Source organism: Tamandua tetradactyla, chromosome 18, assembly GCF_023851605.1.
Source record: "Tamandua tetradactyla isolate mTamTet1 chromosome 18, mTamTet1.pri, whole genome shotgun sequence".
Classification (NCBI taxonomy): Eukaryota; Metazoa; Chordata; class Mammalia; order Pilosa; family Myrmecophagidae; genus Tamandua; species Tamandua tetradactyla.
Window position 1 is genome coordinate 17414475 of NC_135344.1, and position 26792 is coordinate 17441266.

Here is a 26792-nt window from a genome sequence, read left to right on the forward strand (position 1 = left end):
GAAAAGAGGGAGAGAGAGAACGCAAGTTGGGAGCTTCGCAGATCTAAGGGTCAGAAAACTCAGGTTCTCATCCTAATTTTGACATCAATCAGTTTTGTGATCTAAGTCATTTAACTTGTATGACTCTCATTTGTCTGATTTACAAATTAAGAAGACAAAAATAAATTAACCCCTACCTCTCAATGAAATTGAAATATGCGATTCTGGCCGCCGCAGGTTACTGCCACTGTTACTTTTTCTTGTAACTTTACCAAACACAGCAAAGAGCTTAGGTTATTTACTAAAGGTGGGTGATTGTTTAAAGATGCAATAAATCATTGAGAATTGGAAAGTGTAAAACCATCCAAAACCAGACAATTCAGTCTTCCCTCACTTTTGCTTACCAACAACTAAATGTGAACGAAGGAAATAAAAATAGGCTTGCTTTGATTTATTTATGTGTGCTATCATAGGTAAAGATATTCTTTTTCCCACACCAAATCCTTTTCCTAATTTTACATTTGCTGGAAAAAGTATCAGTAGAGTGACTGGATTTATCTGGGCCCCAAGTTTCAGGTGAAGAAGGATATTTAAATTGAGGCTTCACTGACAATGATACCACACTTGAAAACAAACAAAAAGCCAAGCAGGCAAACACATTGTATCTACTATGATGATTTCGTTTCCTCTCTTTGTATAAGTATTCTCTAGCTGTAGTGACCCTGTTCACTCTAATGCACCATCCTTGAGATGTATAACAGTGAGAGAGATTCCTTAGAGATAAGGGACTTTCTACCTCAGGATATCTTATTGAAGGAATGCAGTGGATTAATTGCTGCAAAAAGCAGAGGCAAATTTCTGACCTCTCTTCAGGGGCTGAGATGCCAGGCCCTCCTTCCACCTCTTCCTTGAATAAGCAGTGATTAAATGCTTCTCAAGGAACTGTGCTCAGACATTATTATATCAAGACTTCCACTCTGGGAGGCAGAGTCTTTTCTTTTTGTTTCCTTTTCATTCTCCCCCTCACCCCTCCCTGGAGAAAGGGATCAAGAGAACTTTCCCTTGAACTAGTCTCTCTGTAGTTCCCTGACTTTGGTTTCAGACCAGTATTTGCAGTTCCTTATGCTCTGCTTTCCCTTTGCAGACTCCAGGGATAAGTTGCTTCAGTTACCAATGAATGCAAAGGAGAAATTCACCTTAGAACCTCAGTTAAAAGAAAAAAAGGCATTTTCATTAAAGAATTTCCACCATACAGCAGTGTGGCACTTTATGATAAAGATTTTAATAATAGGATGGTTTAGATATTACAGTAAATTTCATAAAGCTGTTGCATGGTTATTCTCAAGTCTCACCCCCACCCCCCAATGTCTCAGGGTGATAGACAAGGTAGCATTTAACCTTTTGAAACCAAACCCCACAGAGACTCCTGATAGCTAAAAGCACCCTAAGAAGGAAGAATGAAGTGGGAGGATTAACACTCTCTGATTTTAAAACTTATTATAAAGCCACTGTGGTCAAAACAGCATAGTACTGGCACAAAGATAGAAGTATCAACCAGTAGAATCAAATCAAGAGTGCAGAAATGGACCACCAAATCTTTGGTAAACTGATCTTTGACAAGGCCCCCAAATCCACTGAACTGGGCCGAAATAGTATTTTCAATAAATGGGCATGGGAGAACTGGATCTCAAAAGCTGAGGAATGAAAGAAGATCCTTGCCTTACACTCCATACAGAAATGAATTCAAATTGGATCAAACACCTAAATAAAAGAGCCAGTACCATAAAGCTCCTAGAAGACATAGGGAAACATCTTCAAGACCTAGAAATAGGAGGTAGCTTCCTAAACTTTATACCCAAAGCATAAGCAACAAAAGAAAAAACAGGTAAATGGGAACTCCTCAAAATAAAATGCTTTTGTGCCAAAAGACTTTGTCAAAAAGGTGAAGAGGCAGGCAACTCAATACGAAGAATATTTGGAAAACACACATTGGATAAAGGTTTGATATCCTGTATACATAAAGAAATCAAAAACAAAAAACAAAAACATAACCCAGTTATAAAGTGGGATAAAGATATGAACAGGCATTTTTCTGAAGAGCAAATATAAGAGGCTATAAAGCACATGAAGAGATGGCTCATTTTCATCAGCTATAAAAGAAATGCAGATGAAGATTACAATGAGATACCACCACACACCTATAAGAATGGCTGCTATTAAACAAACAGGAAACTACAGATGTTGGAGATGATGTGGAGAAATTGGGACACTTATGCACTGCTGGTGGGAATGCATAATGTTTCAGCGGCTATGGAAGACAGTCTGGTGGTTCCTCAGAAAACTGGATATTAAATTGCCCTACAACCCAGTAATACCACTACTTGGTATTACCTTATGCTCTGCTTTCCCTTTTCAGACTCCTGCAAAAGAGTTGAAAGCAGTAACACAGAGGTTTTCACACTGATGTTCATAGCAGCACTATTCACAATCGCCAAAAGATAGAAACAATCCAAGTGCCCATCAACAGACAGGTGGATTAACAAAATGTGGTATACACATACAATGGCATATAATGCAGCAATAAAACAAAATGACATCCTGAACCACATAACAAGATGGATAAGCCTTGAGGACATAGTGCTGAGTGAAATAAGCCAGACACAGAAGGTAGATATTTTTATGACATGGTAAAGGTAAAATCAGAGGCTTATAATACATAATACAGGGGACCTAGAGATACACAGAAGCTTGAGATGTATGAATAGTTTGCTAATGAGGTTGAACTTAATTTTAAGGGAATAGATAGAAGTGAAGGCAGTACACTAGTGGGTCAATAAGTAATATTACCATATTGAAGGTGAACATAATTGAAAGGAGGTGTATAGACCCATGTGTCCCACCAATTAACACTACAAATATAAATGAGTTATTGTATGAACTACTGCAAAGATATGAATCTTGTACAAAGAATATATAATTTCTGAGCATAGGGAGAAAAATCCTATTGCATGCTATGGGCTATGTTTAACAGGAAAACATCAACAATATGCAGCAATACCAGGGATACGTAATTGGGGGAGGAACAAGTGTTGGGGGGGGTTGGATTTTCTATTTGGTGAGGGTGTATTTATTGGCTTTATCTTGGGAACAATGAAATTATCTAAAATTGAGAGTGTTGCTGGACTTTTGACTCTGGACATTTTACATGAGGCCCAGGGAATAGAGGTGGCTGAAAGATGCACTGACTGAGAAGTAGATTGGTAAGTGATGGCATAAACATATAATTGAACATGGTGTAGCTACAAAAAGGAATGAAATTGTGAGGTGTGCAATGATGTAAATGAACCTTTGGGACATTTGGAGAGGTGAAATAAGCCAGAAACAAATGAGCAAATATTGTATTATCTCATTTGGAAAATACTTATAAGAAGACTGGAACTGAGATTGTAAGCTCCTATAGTAGTCACATTTAGTCTGGAGTGGTAACTGTTATTTCTGGATTCTGAGGGGCAGTTTTATACATGTATACCCTGGTATTTAGAGATGAGAATGAAACTGATAAAGTCAGGACTAAGGTAATTCAGAATACAGGGGTAAGGAAGACATTGCCTGTATTTTAGAACTTCAACTACTCTTTGAGACCACAGGAAAAAAGTTTACTATATCCAGAACCTAAATTTTCTGTAGCACATAATCTAACTCAAACTGTCTGGATAGATCATTTAGACAATCCAAGCACAGGGAACCCAGGATAAGAATGAGGGCCTTTAATCATGTATACTTTAATGTAATGCCTGCATACACCCTAGAATATATTAAGCAGATAATCAAAAAGTATTGGCAGAGTCCTTTGAGTGATAGGAGAAAAATTATGGAATTATTAAATTTCACCACTGGGGAAGCCAGATAATGTGCCAGCAAATCAATATGTCAAGCCCTCGATCTTGAGACTTGCTCTTGTGAAACCTATGTATGTAGCAGAGAAGCTTAGCTGATCTGTAGGTATGCCTAAGAGTCACCTTCAGAGGACCTTTTCTTTTGTTGCTCAGACTTGGCCTTTCTTTTTCTAAGCCCAACTCTACAAGTGAAACCATTGTCCTCCCTGCTATGTGGGACATGATGTCCAGGGATGAAAGTCTCCCTGGGAGCATGGGAGATGACCCCCAGGGATGAGTCTTGCCTTGGCACCATGGGATCAACAATGCCATCCTGACAAAAAGGGGAAAAAGGAGTGTAATAATAAAGTATCACTGGCTGAGACAGTTCAAATAGATTCTAGAGGATACTCTGGGGGTCACTCTTATGCAAGCTTCAGTTAGACATTGCTATCTATCATAACTTGCCAACCCCCAACCAAAACCATTCCTGCTAATCCTAAAGAATACCTAGGGCATTATATAAGATTCTACAAAGGTTCCATGAACTAGAGTAACTTTCCAAAACCTACCCCCTCCAGATGGGTCCCTGGACCGGATAAATCCTGAAATGCAGAGTGTCTAGCCCTTCTAGAACATCAACTAGTTCCATCCCACTATCTTTATTATTGACAGCCCCTTCCAACATCAGAAAGTTAGAATGAACATAGCTCAAATACCCCTAAAGAGTGGGAGAAAGGCCAAAGGTGATGGTGGCGTTATACAGAAAATGTCGGGTTTAATAAATTAGTATGAGTGCTGAATCATTGTATTGATATTACTGTTGGTCTCCAGTGTCTTGGAGCAGCTAGAAGAAAAAAAGAAAAATTGTGGAACTGTAACCCATACCAAATCTTAAAATCTGTTCTATACCTACTTGTTAAAATGTACTTGGACATTTATTGCTTTTTTGTATATTTGTTATATTTCACAATAAAAAAGAAAGTTAAGAAAAAAACAGCAAATCCAAGGTGATTAAGAGTATTTCCTGAGGTCCCCTGGCTAAAAGTATCAGTATTAAGATGGAAATGCTGAAGTTCTTGTCTTCAATTCAATTCTTTATCCATTTCACTCATTGTTTTATCCTCTCTATGTTGTCTTTACTAGCATGCGTTTGCAGGCAGCCTGCTAATTTTAATTCCATCTAGAGGAATGGAATATTTCCCCAGTGTCTTCCTCCTCATTGTATTTCAAAGAAACCCTTATCTGTTGTTCTTTATTACCACTTTACAACATTATCAGATAGGTCATAGTTGGGCATTTTGGTCACTCTAAGTCAAGTATGAAAAGGCTTATTGGTGAGATGCAGTCGGTACATGCAAAACAGCTGCTTATGATCATATGCTCCATAATCATATGGTTCAATTAGACCAGGGTCCTGAAGACAGTAACTGGTGGAAGACATCTTGGGTCTTTCTATACTGCCAGTCAGTTAACAGTATAACCAAGAAGTTAGGATTTAAGAGACAATTATGATTACTGAATCATTAAATAGATATTTTTCTTTGTTTTCTAGTGTATTAGAATAGACAGAGGGAAATACCTGAAATTATTGAACTGTAATCCAACTGCCTTGATCTTTGATAATGATTGTATTTGCAACAATATAGCCTTTATCTAGTAATTGTAAAATCCTTGTGACTGGCCCTCACGTTTATACCCTTTTCCTGTTTTCCAATTTTAGAGTCTTAAGTTCCCTAAAGACAACCCCTAATGTTGATTAATGAAGGGCTTTGGGTCAGTACAAACCAACCCACCCCAATTCCGAAGTTATCTTAAGAGACAGAGCTGCATCTAACCAAAGCCAGCCCCCTTGACATATGCAGTAGCTTAAACTTTAACCTATAATTGACTTAAACTTCATTATAATATTAAAAACCACACTCATCATCATATTAAGGCTGACATTTCCTCACTAAGTTCTATGACTAAGCATGCAATCAATCTGCATATGCTTAATAATTAGATCATCTCTATCCTCATCTCAAGCCTTGTACTCATTATCCTAAAATATGCCCATCTGTTGATAATATAACATTATGAGAATGCATTCAGCAAGACAGATTTCTAGGCTGCTGGGAGTCTGATCTGTTTTCTGCCTAGCAATAAACTTTCTGTCTTTGAAACTCTCGTGTCTCAGGAATTGGTCATTTGAGCTGGTTGGGCAGAGAACCCAGTGCTTTGATCCATATCAGTGGGACTGAGCTGGGTTCCACAAAATTCTTATTTCCCACTAAATGCATGTCCTGTCATTGTTTCAGTGAGACCATCACTGGAAACACTGAAAACTCACAACCTCTTCTGGTGCTTCTACAGAGTAACTTTTCATTTCAACTGCTTACTCTGGTTTGACATTTTGTTCCTGTGATTTTTGGTGAATATTTTCAAAAGAGAATCTGGCAGTACCCATCTTAGGTTCATTCATTTAGTGTGGCTTTTAAACCTAAAGGGAACATAGCATGGTCCAGACATTACCTCAGGTACTAGTGATAAAATACTAAAATAACAGACTAATTCTCTGCATTCCTGTTTGTACTTTAGAAATATGAATTGCTCGACAATTCAGGGCTAATGAGCAGATGCAGGCAAAATAAATAAATAAATAAGAAACAAAAGCAAAGCAGAAGCAAAACATGACCATGTAGTCAAATAGAAACTGTGTTTCTTTCTTTTTGCCCAACAATTTTTTTTAAGTTTCTGTGTTTGGATTGGGAAGAACATAAGGAAGAAAGCAGGTGGGAACCATAGGTGGTATTCTTTCTCTAAGAAAAAAGGGCATAGAAAAGACAAACTGTTGAAATTAAAGAACTATTATAGGTCATGACTACTCTGATGGCTATAGAGTATGCTTTTATTCTTTCTTTGGAAATTTTAATATTGGTTGAAATTTAGTCATTTCTTTAATGTACATATTCATGATCTCCTTCAAATAACAGGTGCAAATCTGACTATCCTAATGAAATTAACCTAGCAACTTGAAAACAATTTATTTACATAAATTTGAAGGAGCATGCTGGGTTAATTAGAGGCATTGCAAGATTAGAATTGCGTTTTAAAATGTTTATCTGCTGTTTTTGTTTGTTTGTGGGATGGATTGATAGGGGGCATTGCTTAATTAGAAAACTAAGGAATGTTTAATTTCCAACTAAGGAGGCTAGAATAGTAATCCAAGCAATCAATTATTGCTGCCTGGCCAGTTTGCTGGCAAGAAAATTGAAGGGACATAATCAAATTTAAAACTTATTTAGGAGGTTGATTCCATAGGTTTGGTCTCTGATAGGATGAAGAGGTGGAGTGGGGTAATTTAGATAACTCCCAAATTCATGGCTGAAACAACAGGGTATACACAAAGGTATTAACAGAAAGAGGGAAAAATAAGAGAAGGAAACATTGTGGTAGGAAAATATTTAGGTCAATCACATATTGAATTTGAGGTGGCTGTTTGGCTCCCAGTAGAGATATTCACTGTGGAATTCAACATTTGGCTCTGGAGCTTATGGAAGTATTCTGACTTTAAGATTTGGATGACATTCAGGTAATAAGTGGAGACCTGTTAAAGGAAGAAATTACCTGGGAAAAGTGTGAAGACCAGACCTATGTCAGAGCCCTGATTAACACCAAACTTCAATGGTGAGAAGATGCTACAAAGGGATGTTGAAAAGGCGCAATCAGGGAAACAGGGAGAAATACACATTGTCACAAAAACTAAGGCAAAAGAGTCGTTAAATTTGACATTCTTCATTTAAGATTATTAATTAAATTTTAACTGTAAGATATAACACAGAGGAAAATGTTCAAAATCATAAATGCTCCATTGAATGATTTTTAAAAGTGAACAAATGAAAAAGAGTCCATGTCAAGAAATAAAATATTTCTAGCATTAAAAAGCAAGCTACAAGACCCTTCTTGACTTCAAATCTTCTCACCCACAAAATAATTGCTCCCCAGAATCTTATTTTGCCTGCATTTTGAACTTTAAATAACTAAAACTGGAAAAAAAGTATTTTGACTATGGCTTCTTTCACTTGATATTAAAATTTCTTTATGAAATTCATCCATTTTGGTCATGTAGTTATAAGGTGCTATACTTTTCATTACTGCACAGTATTCCATGAAGTAAACCTACTGTATTAGGGTTCTTTAGAGAAACAGAATAAACAGGGAACACTCGAAAATATAAAATTTATGTAAGTGTATCATGTGACTGCGGGAATGCAGAGTCCAAAATCTGCAGGGCAGGCTGTGAAGCCAATGATTCCGATGGAGGGTCTGGATGAACTCCACAGGAGAGGTTCACCAGCCAAAGCAGGAAGAGAGCCTCTCTCTTCTAAATCCTCCTTAAAAGGCTTCCAGTGATTACACTGAGCATCACTCTTTGCAGAAGACATTCCCCTTGGCTGATTACAAATGGAATCAGTTGTGGATTCAGCTGAGGCGATTGTGATTTAATTCTGCGAAATGTCCTCATTGCAACAGACAGGCAAGCACTTGCCCAACCAGATGAACAGGTACTGCCACCACCAGGCCAAGTTGACACATGAACCTGACCATGACAGTCCACCCCTTGTCAATTTGGCAGCTATATATATAGCACCTTAAACCATACCTAATTTCTAAATTAAAAAACATTAAAACACACTTTTTTTTTCTTTTCCCTAACAATACTCAACTGTTCTGCATATAACTGGAAACACGTTAACTCTCTCCAGAAGAGGATACAAGTCCTTGGGTAATAGTCATTCTTAAACTTGCTATATTACAACTTAAATAGTATAACAGAAACAAAACAGCATCACAATCCTCATTTCTCTAACTGATCACATGGTCATAGTTCATATTTATCACTACCTTCTTCCACTACCCATTCCATGTTCACTTTACCCTCAGCAAGCCCTTCAGCTGGCCATGGTTCTTTGCCTGGTGTGGTGACCCAAACCTTCATTCCTGAAGTTTCAGACCCATTGGTAGTCCTTCCTAGATTGGACTGTTGCAGTTTTCTGTTGATTTTAATTACAGGCTATGGTAATACTAAAAGACGCCCTAGGGGATCTCCTATATTCCAAGAAAACTCTTCTTTACCTCCATTATGTAGTTGTAGTCCTATTTCCCCCTGTTAGTCAGGGTCAGTCACCCAAGACAATAATGCAATACCCTTCTTGGCTTGTTGATCCAGAGGCATGAGTAGGCCAAAGTGACCAGGTAGCAATCTTAGATTCCAGTTCAATGGAATCGTTGTTTCTCCTGATGGAAGCATTCCCCCTTTTGCAACTAAAACCTGTAGACTAGCAGAGCTCAGGGTCGCAGGGACAGGGAGGAAAAATTTTCCTAGTAGATCACTAGGGGTAATAATGAGTGACACCACACACATTTGCACCACTTGGTTCCTGGACCCATGGATCCTGGCTATGGGAGAAACAACACCACACAGCAGACACTGATTCAGAACATATACAGCTCCCTGGAGAACATTACCCCAGCCCTTCAAGTTATTGCCACCTAGTTGGCACTGTAAATGAGTTTTCAAAATGACATTCCACCGTTCTATCAATCCAGCTGCTTCTGGATGATGGAGAACATGGAAAGACCAGAGAATTCTATGAGCATGTGTCCATTACCGCACTTCATTTGCTGTGAAGTGTGTTCCTTGTTCAGAAGCAATGTTACGTGGAATACCATGATGATGGATAAGGCATTCTGTAAACCCACAGATGGTAGATTTGGCAGAAGCATTATGTGCAGAAAAAGCAAACCCATACCCAGAGAATGTGTCTATTCCAGTTAGAACAAATGGTTACCCCTTCCATGAAGGGAGTGGTCCAATGTAATCAACCTGCCACCATGTGGCTGGCTAGTCACCTCGGGGAATGGTGCCATATTGGGGGCTGAGTGTGGGTCTCTGCTGCTGGCAGATTGGGCACTCAGCAGTGGCTGTAGCCAGGTCAACCTTGGTGAGTGGAAGTCCATGTTGCTGAGCCCATGCATAACCTCCATCCCTACCATCATGACCACTTTGTTCATGAGCCCATTGGGCAATGACAGAAGTTGCTGCGGAAAGAGGTTGACTAGTATTCACAGAATGGGTCATCTTATACACTTAATTATTAAAACCTTCCTCTGCTGAGTCACCCTCTGGTGTGCATTCACATGGAACACAAATATGTTCATGTTTTTAGCCCACTCAGAAAGGTCTATCTGCATAGTCTTCCCCAGACCTCTTTGTCACCAATTCTCCAATTATGGTCTTTCCAAGTCCCTGACCATCCAGCCAAACCATTAGCAACAGCCCATGAATCAGTATACAAATGCATCTCTGGCCAGTTCTCCTTCTGAGCAAAATGAACAACCAGGTGCTCTGCTCATAGTTCTGCCCACTGGGAGAATTTCCCTTCATGACTGTCCTTCAAGGACACCCCAGACAGGGGTTATAGTGCTGCAGCTGTCCACTTTTGGGTAGTACCTGCATATCGTGCTGAACCATCTGTAAACCAGGCCCGGGTTTTCTCTTCCTCAGTCAGTTCACAGTAAGGAACTTCCCAGGAGGCCATAGTTCTGGTCTGGGAAAGAGAAGGTAATGTGGCAAGAGTGGAGACCATGGGCATTTGTGCCACTTCTTCATGTAACTTATGTGTGCCTTCAGGACCTGCTCTGGCCCTATCTCATATATACCATTTCCATTTTTACAATAGAATGCTGCTGCGCACACCCAACTTTGTGGTTTGGTGGGTCAGACAACACCCAGCTCATGATAGGCAACTCAGGTCTCATGGTAACTTGGTGGCACATGGTTAAATGTTCAGTCTTTACTAAGGCCCAGTAGCAGGCCAAAAGCTGTTTCTCAAAAGGATAGTAGTTATCTGCAGCAGATGGTAAGGCTTTGTTCCAAAATCCTAAGGGTCTGCATTGTGATTCTCCTATAGGTGGTCTGCCAGAGATTCCAGACAGCATCTCTATTTGCCACTGACACTTCCAGCACCATTGGATCTGCTGGATCATATGGCCCAAGTGGCAGAGCAGTTTGTAGAACAGCCTAGACCTCTAGCAGATTTTCCTCTTATTCAGGTCCCTACTCAAAATTAGCAGCTTTTCTGATCACTCGATGAATGGGTCAGAGTAGCACACCCAAATGAGAAATATGTTGTAGCCAAAATCCACAGAGGCCAACTAGGCATTGTGCCTCTTTTTTTGGTCGTAGGAGGGACCAGATGCAGCAACTTATCCTTCACCTTAGAAGGAACATCTCCACATGCCCCACACCACCGGACATCTAGAAATTTCACTGAGGTGGAAGGCCCCTGTATTTTTGTTGGATTTTTCTCCCATCCTCTGACATGCAAATGCCTTACCAGTAAGTCTAGAGTAGTTGCTACTTCTTGCTCACTAGGTCCAATCGACATGGTATCATCAATGTAATGGACCAGTATGATGTCTTCTGGGAGGGAGAAACAATCAAGGTCCCTGAGGACAAGATTATGACATGGGGCTGGAGAATTGATATACCCCTGATGTATGACAGTGAAAGTATATTGCTGTCCTTGCCAGCTGAAAGCAAACTCTTTCTGGTGGTCCTTATTAATAGCTATTGAGAAAAAAAGCATTTGCCAGATCAATAGCTGCATACCTGATACCAGTGGATGTATTGATTTGCTCAAGCAATGATACCACATCTAGAACAGTAGCTGCAATTGGAGTCACCACCTGATTGAGCATACAATAATCTGCTGTCATCCTCCAAGACCCATCTGTTTTCTGCACAGGCCAAATAGGAGAGGTGAATGGAGATGTGATGGGAATCACCATCCCTGCATCCTTCAAGTTCTTAAGGGTGGCAGTAATCTCTGCAATCCCTCCAGGAATCCAGTATTGCTACTGATTTACAATTTTGCTAGGCAGGGGCAGTTCTGGTGGTTTCCACTTGGCTTTGCCCACCGTAATAGCCCTCACTGCATGAGTTAGAGGGCCAATGTGGGGATTCTGCCAATTGCTCAGTATGTTTATATGAGTTATGCATTCTGGAACTGGGAAAATAACCACAGAATGGGTCCGGGGGCCCACTGGACCCACTGTGAGACGGACCTGAGCTAAAACTCCATTGATCACTTGGCCTCCATAAGCCCCCATTCTGACTGATGGACCAGAGTGATGTTTTGGGTCCCCTGGAATTAATGTCACTTCTGAACTAGTGTCTAATAATCCCCGAAATATCTGATCATTTCCTTTTCCCTGATGCACAGTTACCCTGGTAAAAGGCCATTGGTCTTCTTGGGGAAGGCTTGGAGTAAGATTAACAGTATAAATTTGTGGCAGTGTAACAGGGTTCTCCCCCAAAGGGACCTGGCCTCCCCTTCATTCAAGGGACTCTGGGTCTGTAAATTGTCTCAAGTCTGGAAATTGATTAAAGGGTTGTGACTCTGTGTTTCTGTATTCAGGTTAAACTTCTGTTCACTTGACTTAGAACTCTTGATTATACAGCTCAAACAAAAATTTAGTAGACTGCCCATCTATTATATTTCTAGGTACCCCATGATATGCTAGCCAATATCACAAATCTCTGTGAGTCAGACTGATTATTTTGACTCCTGCTTTGAGTTTTCTGTCTATTATAATAGCCACGTCTACCCTGTCTTTGGCAATTAAATGTTGCCACCTGGCTTCTGCCAACTTGGGATCCCATCATCTCCATTGTGTTTAAGGATTCCAGCTCTGTGACAGCAGTCCTTACAGTAATGTCTGACCTACAGAGAAGTGCAACTACAGAGCTCTTCAGGGATGATGGTGCTAGTCTCACAAATTTATTTCTCACTGTTCTGGTAAAAGGTGCATCCTCCTGACATTCCTGGGGTGTAAGAGCAGACTTTGCATGATAAATCCACTCTAACACTCCAACCTCTCTAAATCTCTTAATGCCTCATCTACATTATACCGTGGCAGTTCTGGCATTTCAACCTCAGGTAATGTCAGCCACCTTTTGATCTGTGTTTCAACCAACAATCCAAACAAGCTGTTAATACTTTTTCTAACCCATTAAGCTATAACAGTGAATGCAGAATCTCTGCTTGGTGGGTCTATATCAATAAATTCACCTGATCCAGTCTTATATTCCTCCCATCATTAACCCATACCCTTAAAGTCCATTGCCACACATATTCCCCTGATTTCTGTCTATATAAATTGGAAAACACACACAGTTCTTTTGGAGGATAATGTACCTCCTCATGGGTGATACTTTGTACCTCACCTTTAGGGGCCTGTTGAGACTTTAGTCTAGTTATAAGTCTTGAAGAAATGAGAATTGGTGGGGGTGGGTCATGAAAAGAATTAAAAATATCCTCCAAGCCATTTGCTTCAGGGCATTCATTTGCAGTTTCAGCTGATGAGGCAGGATTAATCACTCTAGGGCTAATTCCTTCAGGAAGAGTTTGGGGGGCCAACTCCTCAAGGTAGGCTGGAGGTGGGGCAGCTATGTCGTCAGGGCAGACTATTACAGGGTTATCTAGAGAAGACTCAGCATGACCTAGGGTTTCAACTTCACCCTGACATCGTTATCAATCCATATGTCACCATCCCACTTTTCAGGGTCCCACTCCTTTTCAATCAATGTCCTCACTTTAATGGCAGACACCACGCGACATTGAGATTTCAGTTTACGTTGTAAAGTAACTACTCTAACAATAGGATTCTGAGTCTGATTTTCAGAGCTCTCAAATCTCCGGCAATAAGAAATAAGATTTTCCTTTAGGATACTCACAGAAGCTTCTACATCTGTCCGACGGTGCTTAAGCTTCTTGTTTGAAGATGCAAGCCCATCCCTTTCACTCCTTAATGTAGCCAGTGTATCTAACAACAACCAGCTAACATCTCTATACCTCTTATTTCCACAAAACTCTGTAAAGGTGTCAAAAACCTTATCCCTCAGAGCCTTCATACAAGTGAAGCATTAGGAGAACAAAATGGTCATATTTTGACTCTATCTTTTGGCAACTCACTCCATGGATAGGGAGTGTCATTCTGATTATGGGAATCAGAGTTCTTAGTGCCTTTGAGTCCAGTCAGAATAGAAAACCATTCATAAAAACCCATTTTTAAGATTCTGTTTCTTAAGAACCTCTCCTGGTACCAAGGTGTATTAGTTAGGATTCTCTAAAGAAACAGAATCAACAGGGAACACTCACAAATATAAAACTTATAAAAGTATCTCACATGACCACAGGAATGCAGGGTCCAAAATCCACAGGGCAAGCTGTGAAGCTGATGATTCCGATGAAGAGTTTGGGCGAACTCCACAGGAGAAGTTCGCCAGACAAAGCAAGAAGAGAGCCTATCTCTTCTGAATCCTCCTTAAAAGGTTTCCAATGATTAGATTGAGCATCACTCATTGCAGAAGACACTCCCCTTGGCTGATTACAAATGGAATCAACTGTGGATGCAGCTGATGTGATCATGATTTAATTCTATGAAATGTCCTCATTGCAACAGACAGGGCAGCCCTTGCCCAACCAGACAAACAGGTACCACCATTTGACCAAGTTGACCTGACCATGACACTTACCAAAACATAAATATCCATTCAATTTTGATGAACTTTTGGCTTGACCCATTTTGAGGCTACTATAAAAATAGTCCCATAAACATTTTGAAATGTCTCTTGATGCAGATGTCCAGGTACTAATGAAGAGATTTCTTTGAGAAGAAACTGTGGTCAAAAGAATGAAAGTCACTAAAAAGATAAGTAATATAGACTATTCATTGAATTTATTCAAAAGAGGATCATTGATTATTTTGGTTAGAATAAGGTCAGTGCTGTGTATAGAACTAATAACTACTTTTCATGGGGTGAGAAGGAAAATGCATGTGTTGAAAACTATTCAAGGAATATTGATAACTCTTTTATGGAGTTTGGCTCTGGAGGAGGGGAAAGAAATCAAGTACAAACTTTCCTCCAGTTACAAAAGAACAGAAGGAAGTGTCCATGACATTTCTAAAACAGCCTCTTTGTCACTATATCTTCTTTTCCCTTATTCTTCAACTTCTCCCTTCCATCAGCTTCTTTACACAAGTACCTAAATATACTTAACCTTTGTCATTTTGAAAGACTCCTTCCTCAAACCATAACTCTTTGACAAGGCTTATAAATGCATTCCTGATTCTCTGACATCATCCATAGATAATCTAAACTTATGCTCTGTATCAATCATGGTTTCCCAGAGAAACAAAACAAATATAAGAGATTCATTATACAGAATTGCCACATGTATTCTGAGACTGGCAGTCCAAAATCCATAAGGAAAGGCAGAAAGCAGAAAAATCAGGCAAAACTTGATGTTGTTGCCTTCTGGTAGAATTTCTTCTTGCTTGGAAAACCTCAGTTTTTGCTCTTAAAGCTTTCAAATAATGCCCACCAGCATTATTGCAGAAAACCCCCTTTTCTTAAAGTCAAATACTATAAATCTTAATTACATCTACAAAAACCTTTTGTAGCAACATCTAGACTATTGCTTAACTGAACAACTGGACACCATAGCCAAGTTCACACATATAATCAACTGTATCATTTTCCATAGTCAAGAATTTTAGCTTCTTGCAGTTATTTGGATATATTAAGTATTTTAGTTTCTTGGCTACTGAAGAAACTATCATGCAGTGGGTTGGCTTATGCAATGAAAATTTATTGGCTCATACTTTTGAGGCCAGGAGTTGTCCCAAGTCAAGACAACATCAAAGCTGGGCCTCCTCCTAGAAGACTGGGATTCCAAGGCTGAGAGCCAGTAATCCTTAGTCCTTGGCTTTTCTGTTACATGTCAATGCACATGTCATCCTCTCCTGGTTTCTGAATTCGAATAATGTACATCTTCTGGCTGTTCCTTCTGGCTTTCTCTCTTTCTCTGTGACTGTTCTTATAAGTCTTTGAGTAATAGGATTAAGACCCATCCTGATTCAACTGTGCCATACCTTACCTGTATAACTTTATAAGAGTTATACACTGAGGAATGGATTAAATTTAAGAGCATGTTTTTCTTTTTTTAACATGGGCAGGCACTGAGAATTGAACCCGGGTCTCTGTCATGGCAAGGGAGCACTCCGCCTGTTGAGTCATTGTGGCCCAAGAGCATGTTTTTATGGGATACCTAGCTTCAAACTGCCACACTAAGCTTTCAGTCTCACCTCCAAATTTATGCCCATGCTCATTATTCTCCTTGAAATACTATCCATTTTCTGTACATCCTTTTCTCTGCTCCTGAATAATTTCTACATATTCTCCAGGTTTCTGCTTAGATGCTACTTTCTCTTAGAATTGTTGCCAAGTATAATTAGCTTTTTCCAAAACTATGAATATGTTTGACAAATTTTGCTCTGCATCTCCTTTTTGATTTAGTCACAACTTTCTCAAGGCTGTACTGTCATCTGAGATCCTTCCAGTATATTCCTCCTTCCTTTCGTCTCTTGCTTCACAGGCAGATGTTGGATATTCATACAAAAGCCCCATAGATCAATTTTCCAAAACCATCAATTGTACTATAGTTGGCCATTCAGGCTATACAGGACCTGAAAACCCAAGACACCTCATTATTTTTTCTACCTCTACCTTTTGGGCATTCCATTGAACATAAATATAGCAGATTCAACTAAATGCTTTCTGCCTGTTAAATGTGTATTGGCTCAGTGTGAAGATACTTAAGAGGAGCCACTTACTCTCAATCCGGTACTGACTATTAAGGGATTATGGATTTTGGTTTGTTTTCCAGATAGAGATTTTTAATCTTAGAGTGGATTGTAAAGCACTGATATCCTCAATCTCAAATGTGAGTTTAAAAAATATTATAGAAATATTGGAGGAATGTTATACTTGACAACTAAAACATATGTTTCTCTTATAGTTGCCGGAAAGATACATATGTCGGTATATAAATAAGTATGAATATATACATACAGCTTCACACATACACATACACATACACACACACCCTGCACTGCTATGGAGCAAATTATTTCACATGAGAAAATCTTTTAGATAATTTTAAGTTTACCCAAATACATATGATTTTATTATAAAGCTTAAATCTTGGGGAAATCATTAAACTCATAATGTTCAAATTTTCATCCTCAAAACAAGGACTGATGGTCTTAGACATTTTTCCATTTTTCCCTGATTTAATATTCTGATTTCACTCTCTATTTTTTAGATGAATTATGAACTTTATTGATTTCTTAATCAGAAGATATCAAAGATAATGTCATAATTTGTTTTGTTGTTGATTCAGGATCATAAGCAGGAAAATTCCCCATATGGAAACAATTTTTAGAGTTTTTCTCTCTGTTCTTTTATATCAGACAAACTGTCATTTCTGCTACCCTGAGGCTGAATTTTACATCTTTCATCATTTCCAACCCCTTTGGACTCCACCCTTTCTTTCTTGTTGTGGGTATTGAAAAAAAAATAGCCAGAAGTGCAAACAATGGTTCTTAAAATTGCTAATAGTCAATAAGGCCAAAATAATAGCCTTTTCCATAGATAGATCTGACAATAGCTCTTTAGGCGATCAATGTCTTCATCTCCTTGGACTCTGTTATAAAGGAATCAGTTTGCTGGAAAATAAACCACTGATTAAGTAGCATAATACTGAACACTGACCTGCCACAACATAAATTTGTGCCCTGACATTTTATGCTTGTTGTAATATTCGCTAGAAAAAATGTGACCAAAAGTTAAGTCAACTAAGTTTCATATTCCATACAGGTTATGCACCAGACACTTGTCTTTCAGTTAAGAGTGTTTATTGCATTTGTGTGTTAGTAACGGTATTATTCTTTCCATTTAGGCAATATTTCTTCCTTCAAAGTGCTTCTAAAAAGAGCTGTAACTCTGTAAGTAGAGAAATTGTACCTTTTTAAATAAATTATAAAGCAGAGGAAAAATGAAGGAAGTGAATTGCCCAAGGTCATAGGAGAGAAGAGGGATCTGAAATTAAAACCTAAGGACTTCCCATTTTCAGCTACTGTATTCTACATTGATCAACATCACCCTCAATCTGAGTATATGAACTTAAGAGTTTCCACTATTCAACCTCGCCTTTACAGATTCTGTATCAGAGTGACATTTTAAAAGATGGTTATCATATTTGACATAGTTAGCTAACAAGATGAGAGGCACAGACTAAGTTGTATGTGGCATTTTAGGCCTAATATCCATCAATTACTAATAGATACTTAAAATTTTCAATTCAGTGGTGCACCTATTAAGCATTTAACAGAATCTTCAAATCCAAATGAAAATCCATTTATGTAGAGTCAAGTCATATATTCATCTAAACCCATTTGTAACCCAAAAGCTCTTATAGATGCTATTTCTTCAACAGCCAACTTAATAAAATAAAAGGTATACAGCTGTTCCCACTAAATATCTATTTATGTTATGAAAGATTAAAATTGGGAGACAATTGCCACCTCCTAAACCCAGTGGTTATTTACCTTGTTTTGAGAATGGCAGGCTGTACATAAAGACCAGGTAGACTTTATATCCTTGCAGTAAGTAAAAGCATGCACATGCTTGCATGCACAAGGTTCTCCGTCTCTTTTAGCCCCGTAGGATATATCTAAAGAATGTTCACTGAGGACTTTCCTACTAATGTACTGTGTTCCAGAGCTTAAAAAAAAAAAAAAAAACTCTCAGGAGAGATCTATAATGAGTGAACAGTAATAACCTTTCAGTTTTCTTTGGTTCTTACATATATCACTGAGTATGCAAAGTGCTCTATATAAGAAAATCAATTAATGCAATGCTTAAGTGATGAATGTTTACAATTTACTCTTTCATTGCTACTGTGTTCTAATAAAAACAATATCTAAAAAAGAAAAGTGAGGTTGCAAGCATAGAACAGATACCTGCACTCATCTAAATATTTTTCTTGTGGTTAAATACCAGAACAGTTCTGGTGGTAGCATTTTACTTCATTGCACAAAAATTGCAGATTTTACATAACTCATCCACTTCATTCAAAAAGCAAATGCTTAGAGTACATAGAGAAAAGTTGGAATACACTTCATTACACAATTAGGCAAATCATTTATGCATTCGACAAAACCAAACAGTAAATATGAATGAATACAGTTGGGTTATCAGTAACTATCTCAGAAAAAATTCTATTATGGATAAAATACCTCAAAAGTTAAATTATCCAGTGTCACAATATTTTATGCAGAGTAGCTACAGAAAGTTTCTCTTCTTTTTGAAAGGTAAGACAACATCATTTGCATTTGTAACGTTACAAGGAGTTTTCATTATATATGAGTGTCTTTTTAAACCTCCAAAGTCATTTTTTTTTTTTGCATTGGGGAAACTGTCATACAATTAAAGTAATGAAAGCAATCCCATTTCTTTCCTGCTGAAAATATAGTTTTCTATAGTAACAAGGTAGTCAGAAATCATTTCCCTTGTTAATACTTTAAAAAATAGAGGGAAGAACATTTTCTTTTTGAACAATTCTAAAGAATGTCCCAATAGATACATTTTTTTTATTTTGAAGACAAAGCCATGCATAATTATTCTTTTCTCCATGCATTGTTAATGTAAAACAGAAGTCTGATATGTAATTCATAATGTAAAGTCTGATTTCTTTCCTTTGTGGTTGTGTTTACTATTTGCTAAACCAGACAGTAAATTGAATTGCCTATGGAGGATCCAAGAAGAAAGTAAGAGCTCCTAATTGCCTACTGCCCAAGGTCACAAAATGCTGTCAGAAATTTATATAAGGACTCAAGGGCCCCAGGCCCAGGTTTCTGATTTTTATGATGCCTTTACTCTCTCTCCCCACTTAAACCACAGTTTTTTTTTGTTTTGTTTGCAAATTTATTTAAAATAAATGTTTACCTATCATCAATGGAAGATGCAATAAAACATTTGGGAAATCAGACCTGTGGACCAGGAAGCTAGAGTTGTTATATATAGCAGTGTACCATAAAATCCAGAGTTCAGGCAGATGAGGTCAAATAAGGGATGGCTCATAATTTGTTTTTTATTTTTACTTTACTTTATTTTATTTTATTTTTGACATGGGCAGGCTCTAGGAATCAAACCCGGGTCTCCGGCATGGCCGGTGAGAACTCTGCCACTGAGCCACCCATAATTTATTTTTATAATTTACATTTGGCCATGGTTTTCTGAAGATAGTCTATAATAATTGAATCATATTTGCAACAAATTAATAAATAATATGAAATCACTCATTGAAATGGAGGTCAAATGTTAGGAAAGACATTAATACTAAAGAATACATTACTAGTCTCAAGACAAGAGTTATGTTCTCAGAAAAATATATTGTTTAGTTCGTAAATATCATAGAATATTTCATAAGTAATCCTTGATACTTGATGTTAAGCCATCAATTATTAGCCTATATGTATTGTATATGTATACATATTTTATACAAAATTGTTAGTTATCAAAATAATCTTCATCTCATAAATTTTTGTATTTTTATTACCATTTCATTTCATTCTCAGGTTTTCATTCTCAGGTACTCAGATGTAGTGAATATTATCTACATTTACATATCAAAAGATAGATAATAGATGAGAAAGATAGATAAAGAATAAAGATAGACAGAGACAGACAGATAAAGAGATAGATAAATACACTGTGAATTGACTGAACAATCACTTGGTTGGGACCAGGGGCACCTCTGGAGCTCACCCAAGCTCAGGATTCCACACAAGCTCAGGATATTCCATGTAAGAGGATATGAATTTTCCACGGGTGCTGAAGTCTCCAGGCACTCGGCAGCTCGATGCCCCAGATAACTCCTGTCATACCCCAAATCCTGCTGGCACTAGTGATTAAGTATGATGGTCCAGGAAAGGCCTGCTATTTGTTGAGGGGGCTGTCAGCACCTTCAGCAATCCCTGTAGAGCTGAGAGCTGAAGGCTGCTAGCACTAAATGCGGGGAAATAAGACCTTCCTGGAAGGGTGATTTTGACCATGTATCCTGTCCACAACATGAGAACTGTAGCTTCTCATCTCTTCTTGCTGACCCAGCCTTGAATACTTCCCCTGCCCCAGCAAATCCTGTTTCTTCATCCCTGCTATGTGATATCATGTCTCATGTCCCAAGTCATGGCTTATGTGTAGCAGAGAATGTGAAGGAACTTGGCTGTGTTGACAGCTTGATAGGTAGTTTTTCTAAATTGACTGCTTTTCAAAATAGCTAAACTAGATTGCATGTTATAATGTAAAGTCTGTCTAGAATTCAGAAGGAACCGTAAGCACTTGTGATAACTGCCTGACAGAAGCCTTAATACGGATATGGAAAGACTTTAAAAGAGCATTCTTTGCAACATGAAAATTAGTACTTGTAAGCATTGATTGTTTTCCATGACTATAAAACCTGCAACTAATGTACTAAAAATAGTTAGGTGGTGCTATGCTATGTATGTAGCAATTATCATGAAGACATTTGATTATATTCATTCATATTAATGATGCAGTCTTCATTTATGGGTTTGTAAACATTTCAGACTCTATTAGCTGGTTGCATTATTTCATTCTGTTGACAGAATACATTATCTTTTGTTTTATGGCTGAAGTGAAGTGCAGCAAGCAAAGAAGCAGCAAAAGGTAGATTGTCAAAATACTGGGAATGCTGATTGTAAAGTTACACTGAGTACTGGCTCAAAGAGAGCAGGGTTTTACTTGTTTGTTCTCAATTTGTATTATTTTGTAAGCATAGGTAAATGTAAATGTGAGAGCCTTAAATAGATTAGTAACTCCTTCTACTTAGAATCTTTGCAAATGTTCAGGACAGTAGCAATGCTTGGGATTGTGTACAAAGTTAAGGTTAATTTTCTGCTAGGAAAATTGAGTATCAATGATAATTTCAAGATATTCTCATTTTTTTAATTTTAATTTTTTTTTTGGCCAGGGTAATAGAATTTCTTAAATTTTAAAGTAAACTTGTATTGAAGAATAACATATGTACATTGTCATAAAATTGTAATTATAACTTTCAACTTTATATGGCTATATATGTATATGTTTTTTTTAATTACCGTGTAGTTGTGTATTCATCACCATGGTCATTTTTAGAACATTTGCATCACTACAGTAAAAGAAATAAAAAAGAAAAATGAAAAATCTCATACATCCCAAATTGTTACCCTTCCTTCTCATTGACCCCTAATATTTCAACCTGCCCAATTTATTTTTACCCCTTATCCCCTCTCCTCCATTATTTATTTATTTTTGGTCCTATTTTTTTTTTACTTATCTGATCATACCCTGGATAAAGGAAGTATCAGACACAAGATTTGTACAATCACATGGTCTCATTGTAAAAGCTATTTAGTTATACAATCAAAATATTCTTAATGTTTAGTAATTTATAAAATAGCTGCCTTGTGAAAATTATTTGCATGTTTACAGCTTTAGTACATAATGGTTTTAGTACATAACTTCTCATTTTTTCTGCCTTAAAATCTTAAAAAGTGTCCTCAATCAATATGTCAGTGCCTTTCAGAATAGGGAAATATGTTCACAAGGTAAAGGTTATAAAAATGTGGATGATTTATTCTTAAAAGTAATGTCTGTGATGACTTACTCTGCTAAAATAATGAACTGTGGATCTCTTTCTTGGAACATGGCTGAATGCAGTTTAAGTTATTGCCATGAGGCAGAAAGTACCTACATTCAGTAGAACTCAGTATTCAAGCTCATTTACAGTGAGTGTGCAGCTCCCGGGATGTACCATAAACACATCGAAACTGAAGCATGATATTGGTTTTTTTTTCTTTTTTTGGCGTAGGCAGGCTCCAGGAATAAGAATTCTGCCACTGAGCACCGCTATATCTAAGCCCTTTCCCTCCCATCCTCACTAGCAACATGCCTGGATGAAGTATTGCAATAAATAAATAAAAGGCTTAGTAAAGAAAGGCTCTAGGGCTATGACCACTTGATAGCTTTGAGCCCTGAGTCCCACTGCTGCATTTGTCTAAACCTTGTTTTTTCTTCTTGTAGGATGGGGTGAACATCAAGATTTTCCTCACTGGTTTGTTTTAAGAATTAAAGGGTAAATGTATTCAAAGTGCTCAATACAGTGCCTGGTGCCTAGTAAATGCACAAGCTCATTGTCCCCACCATAATGATTCTTCTTCCCTCCCTCACTCCTCCCCTCATCATCTCAGGCTTTGAAGGCACCAGAAAGGGCAGAGATTGTAAAGAAGGAGTTGGGAGATTGCATCATGGGTGTCCAGGGAACCCTGCTTTGGAAATCATGATACAAACCATTTTTCTTGGCTTTTGCCAAATATGGTCAGCACAAAAATGTACTCACAAAAGCAAACAAATAAACCTTCAAGTTCAATTTCAGAATATTTAATATATAGTGAGGATTCCCTGAAAGAAAAAATTAAAATAAGCATTTATTTAAATTATAAATTTAAACTTTCATGATTATTCTTATGAAATGAATGATTTATTTTTACTTTATATCATCTTTTTTTTTTTTTTTTTTTTTGCGTAGGCAGGCACTGGGAAGAATGCATTTATTTTAACCAAGGTTTTGTTTTGTTTTTCCATTCAGCACTGTTATAGATTGAATTCTGCCCCCAAAATGGTACATTGATGTTCTTATCTCCAGCACATCTGAATGCTATCCTTAAAGATGGTATTACGGAAGTTAAAATGCCATCATTGTGGAGAAGAGCGGGCCCTAATCCAATCTGAGTTTATAAAAAGAGGACATTTGATCACAGCTAGGAAGAGAGAGAAGACAGCCGCGAGCCACAGACAGAGATGGAGTTACACCCCGAGCCAAAGAACTGCTTTCCCCGCAAACCACCTCCACAACCCTACAGACTTTGAAGGAAGCAAGACCCTGCCGACACACTGACCTTAGACTTCCAGCCACCCAAACTGTAAGACAAGGAGTTTTTGCTGTTTAAACTACCCAATCGTGGCCCTTTGTTACAACAGCTCTAGATACTCACTAAACTTTTCATTGGTTGGTTGCAGATTTTTTTTTTTTTGTATTGCAGAGATTAGGTCAAGTAACAAGTAAAAACCTGGTGTCAAGCAGAGTTGGATGACGATTTTAGCCTCACCATGTATAAAAGTCTTGTAGTATAAAAGAGAAGAAAAGAAAGAGAGAGAGGGAAAAAAATGTAGTAATTAAACACATTTTTACTTCCCTCTAACTCTTGGTGTCCTCATCTGCTGTTTTAAGCTGTCTCAAAGAGTTATAAAAAACAAAATAGTTAATATTTTTCATTTTTATAATATCTAATCCATAAACTTTTAAGTTTGCAGTAAATGCCAGGTATTAGTAGTGGTAGGCTCCAAACTGACTTTGAATTTAATCTAATGCTTTCAAGCTTGTCTCTGAAGCCCTAGCTAGACTTGCTAATATGTAGCAGCTCCTGAGCCCACCGGCTGTTTCAGTGACGGAATCTTCAGTTTTGCAGAGACACTGCCTGACCAAGGGCTTTTAATTTTCTACCCTGGAACCTGCCAAGCTACAGACTTTAATTCCCTTTTATGCCTCATCAGAGTGAGAGATGAAGGCTGGCGTGAAGACGGAGTTGCTGTGCTTTTTGGATTCCACATATGGCTGGATGCAGTGGGATGATATAACTGGAGATTGGCACACTATCCCATCAAGTGCCTGGAAAAGACATCTTCCTTTGAGCATATTTTTGAGTGAGAGTACGAATACAAAATTCCCATTCTTGCCAATCTGTATAATTGTTCATGTTATGCCCCCAAATAAGAACGTATCATGGTCTATCAGTCACATGCTCACCAATCAGCAACAAGTAATGATGCCTCTGGCTATGTTCCCTTTTCCTGAATCTTGTTATCAGCAGCCTGAGTAAATGAAGCAGTGATACTTTAAAAAGAGATTTTTCCACCATTTGAATCTCTCACCCACTTTAAAACATACTTGAATGTTGCTGATACAGCATTACATATGTTTGATATGATGCTTTCCTAGACTTTGTAATTAAAGAATACCAAGCCAAATGCTTTGTACCTGAATCATATTAGAACCCAGGAGTTAAGAAAAAAATACCTAGCGTGATAAGGTTAATTAATAAATAGTTCTGTATCAGCAAAATAACATGTATATAGAAGATATACCAATTGGAAAACATCTTGAAGTCTATTGTCACATTCTGAATACAAGATAGAGACACATGGCCTGTGCATTTGGAAGCCCTGGAAGTTTGTGGCAGTAGAAAAATGAAGCTCAGATGAGGTTGAACGTGTAAGTTTGTACTACCTGGAGTGCTCCCTAGAAAGGTTTACACAGAGGCATTGGTTTTGACTAACATCTATAAAAATGTTATCGACAACTTGAATAAAAGGCACAAATGGTATTTAAAAAACTTGGAGAATAATGAAAACAGGAAGGGAAGATAATACATAGGAAGTAAATATCAAGATAAAAAAAAGTCTTGAAAACATTAAAACTTGTTAGTAAACCTACTTACTCCACCACAGGAAAGATACATTTAACCACAGAAAACAATATGGCAAAGAATCACAAAAATCAGGCACATAAAATAGGGAACCTGAGATTAGCAAATTAATGTGAAAATCCTCAAAGGCTTTAGTTGCCTGCAAGGATGATATTAATAATGTAGAAAAATACTAGATAGACTTCGTATTTTGGGAGAAATAGCATTTCACAAAATGTGTATTGCATACTACTAGTTCTAGGAATTACTTCAAAATAACTTTTGGAAGGTGATAGGCTAAACAAATTTAAATAGGTTAGTAGGGAGGAGTTCTTAGATATGCCAGAATTCTGGTTGAATTTCCAAAGAATGACTCTAGCATAACTAATAACAATTTTTCCTGGATTGTTTATGGGATGAATATTCCAAAGACTATATTTTTAAAAATGCCAATCTATTCACAAAATGGTTTACAGAATAGAAAGGGATTTGGAAACTATGACACATCAGGTGAGGTTAAAATGGTTGGTTAGCTGGTATAAGACTTAAGGGGATTATAGGTCTATTCTTTTGCCTAAAGCAGTGGCACATGGAAAGGTACACAACTTATTCTTTGTAATTCCCAAGAATAGAATAAGCATTCAAGGTTAAAAACTCCATGGAGATTAATGTTGACAAGGTATAAGAAAACATTTTCATTAGATGTATAACAATCCCAGAGCGGAATAGACTGTTTCTTGGTGTGTGTGTGTGTGTGATTGTGAGCTTCCTATTTCCGACTGTTTTCTCCAGAAGCTGAATGACCATTTTCAACCACATTAATGAAACAAGTAGAACCTTGCCTAAGCAATGCAAAACCCACATATTCTTACTACGCACTTTGGCCTAAAAATGCATCTGTCTGGCAAAAACAAAACAAAACAAAACAAAAGTGTCATGGGCATTTTAGGTCTAACCCCTCCTTCTGGAAATAAGCACAAGTCAATGTTGCCTTGGTATGATTTAATTTTCCACATCCTTTGGTAGAAATAAAGTCTATGAATCCAATTGTGACTTTGGTGTGTTATTTGTATCAAGTAAGTCACTTTTCAAATGTGGTTCAATTTATTCCTGGATTACAGGGATTTATTGCCATATTCCCTGCAGGAGCACCAATGGTAGGTGGCTGAAACCTTTGCCCAAACAGTATCTTCAATAGAATCATGTTGATTCTATGAGCAGTCATTTCACATTAGGTTTTCTTTGAAAATAAAGGTTTTATTACCTAAAAGAAGTAGAAAAGTGTTGCTTAAGGAAATTTCTCCAGTCTTGAGCATCTTTTGTTTAAGCACTATTCAATCTTTGTTTCATTTAGATATGTATTTTTTTACCAAGACAATGTAAATAAATGACAAATGAAATGGTAGTGAGTCCCAGCCATCTGTTGGATGCATGGTGCAATGTCTAGGTCTTCCTCTA

At 37.7% G+C, this 26792-nt stretch overlaps 1 long non-coding RNA gene across 1 annotated transcript in view; it reads left to right on the plus strand.

Annotated features, from left to right (window-relative positions):
• The window catches only part of LOC143662533 (uncharacterized), a 31132-nt gene extending 4866 nt beyond the window's left edge, over positions 1–26266 (plus strand). The window contains exons 2-4 of the long non-coding RNA XR_013165393.1: positions 17708–17753; positions 22894–22945; positions 23459–26266. This is a non-coding gene — a long non-coding RNA (uncharacterized LOC143662533). The remainder of the gene's footprint in view (positions 1–17707; positions 17754–22893; positions 22946–23458) is intronic.
• The last annotated feature ends 526 nt before the right edge of the window (positions 26267–26792 follow it).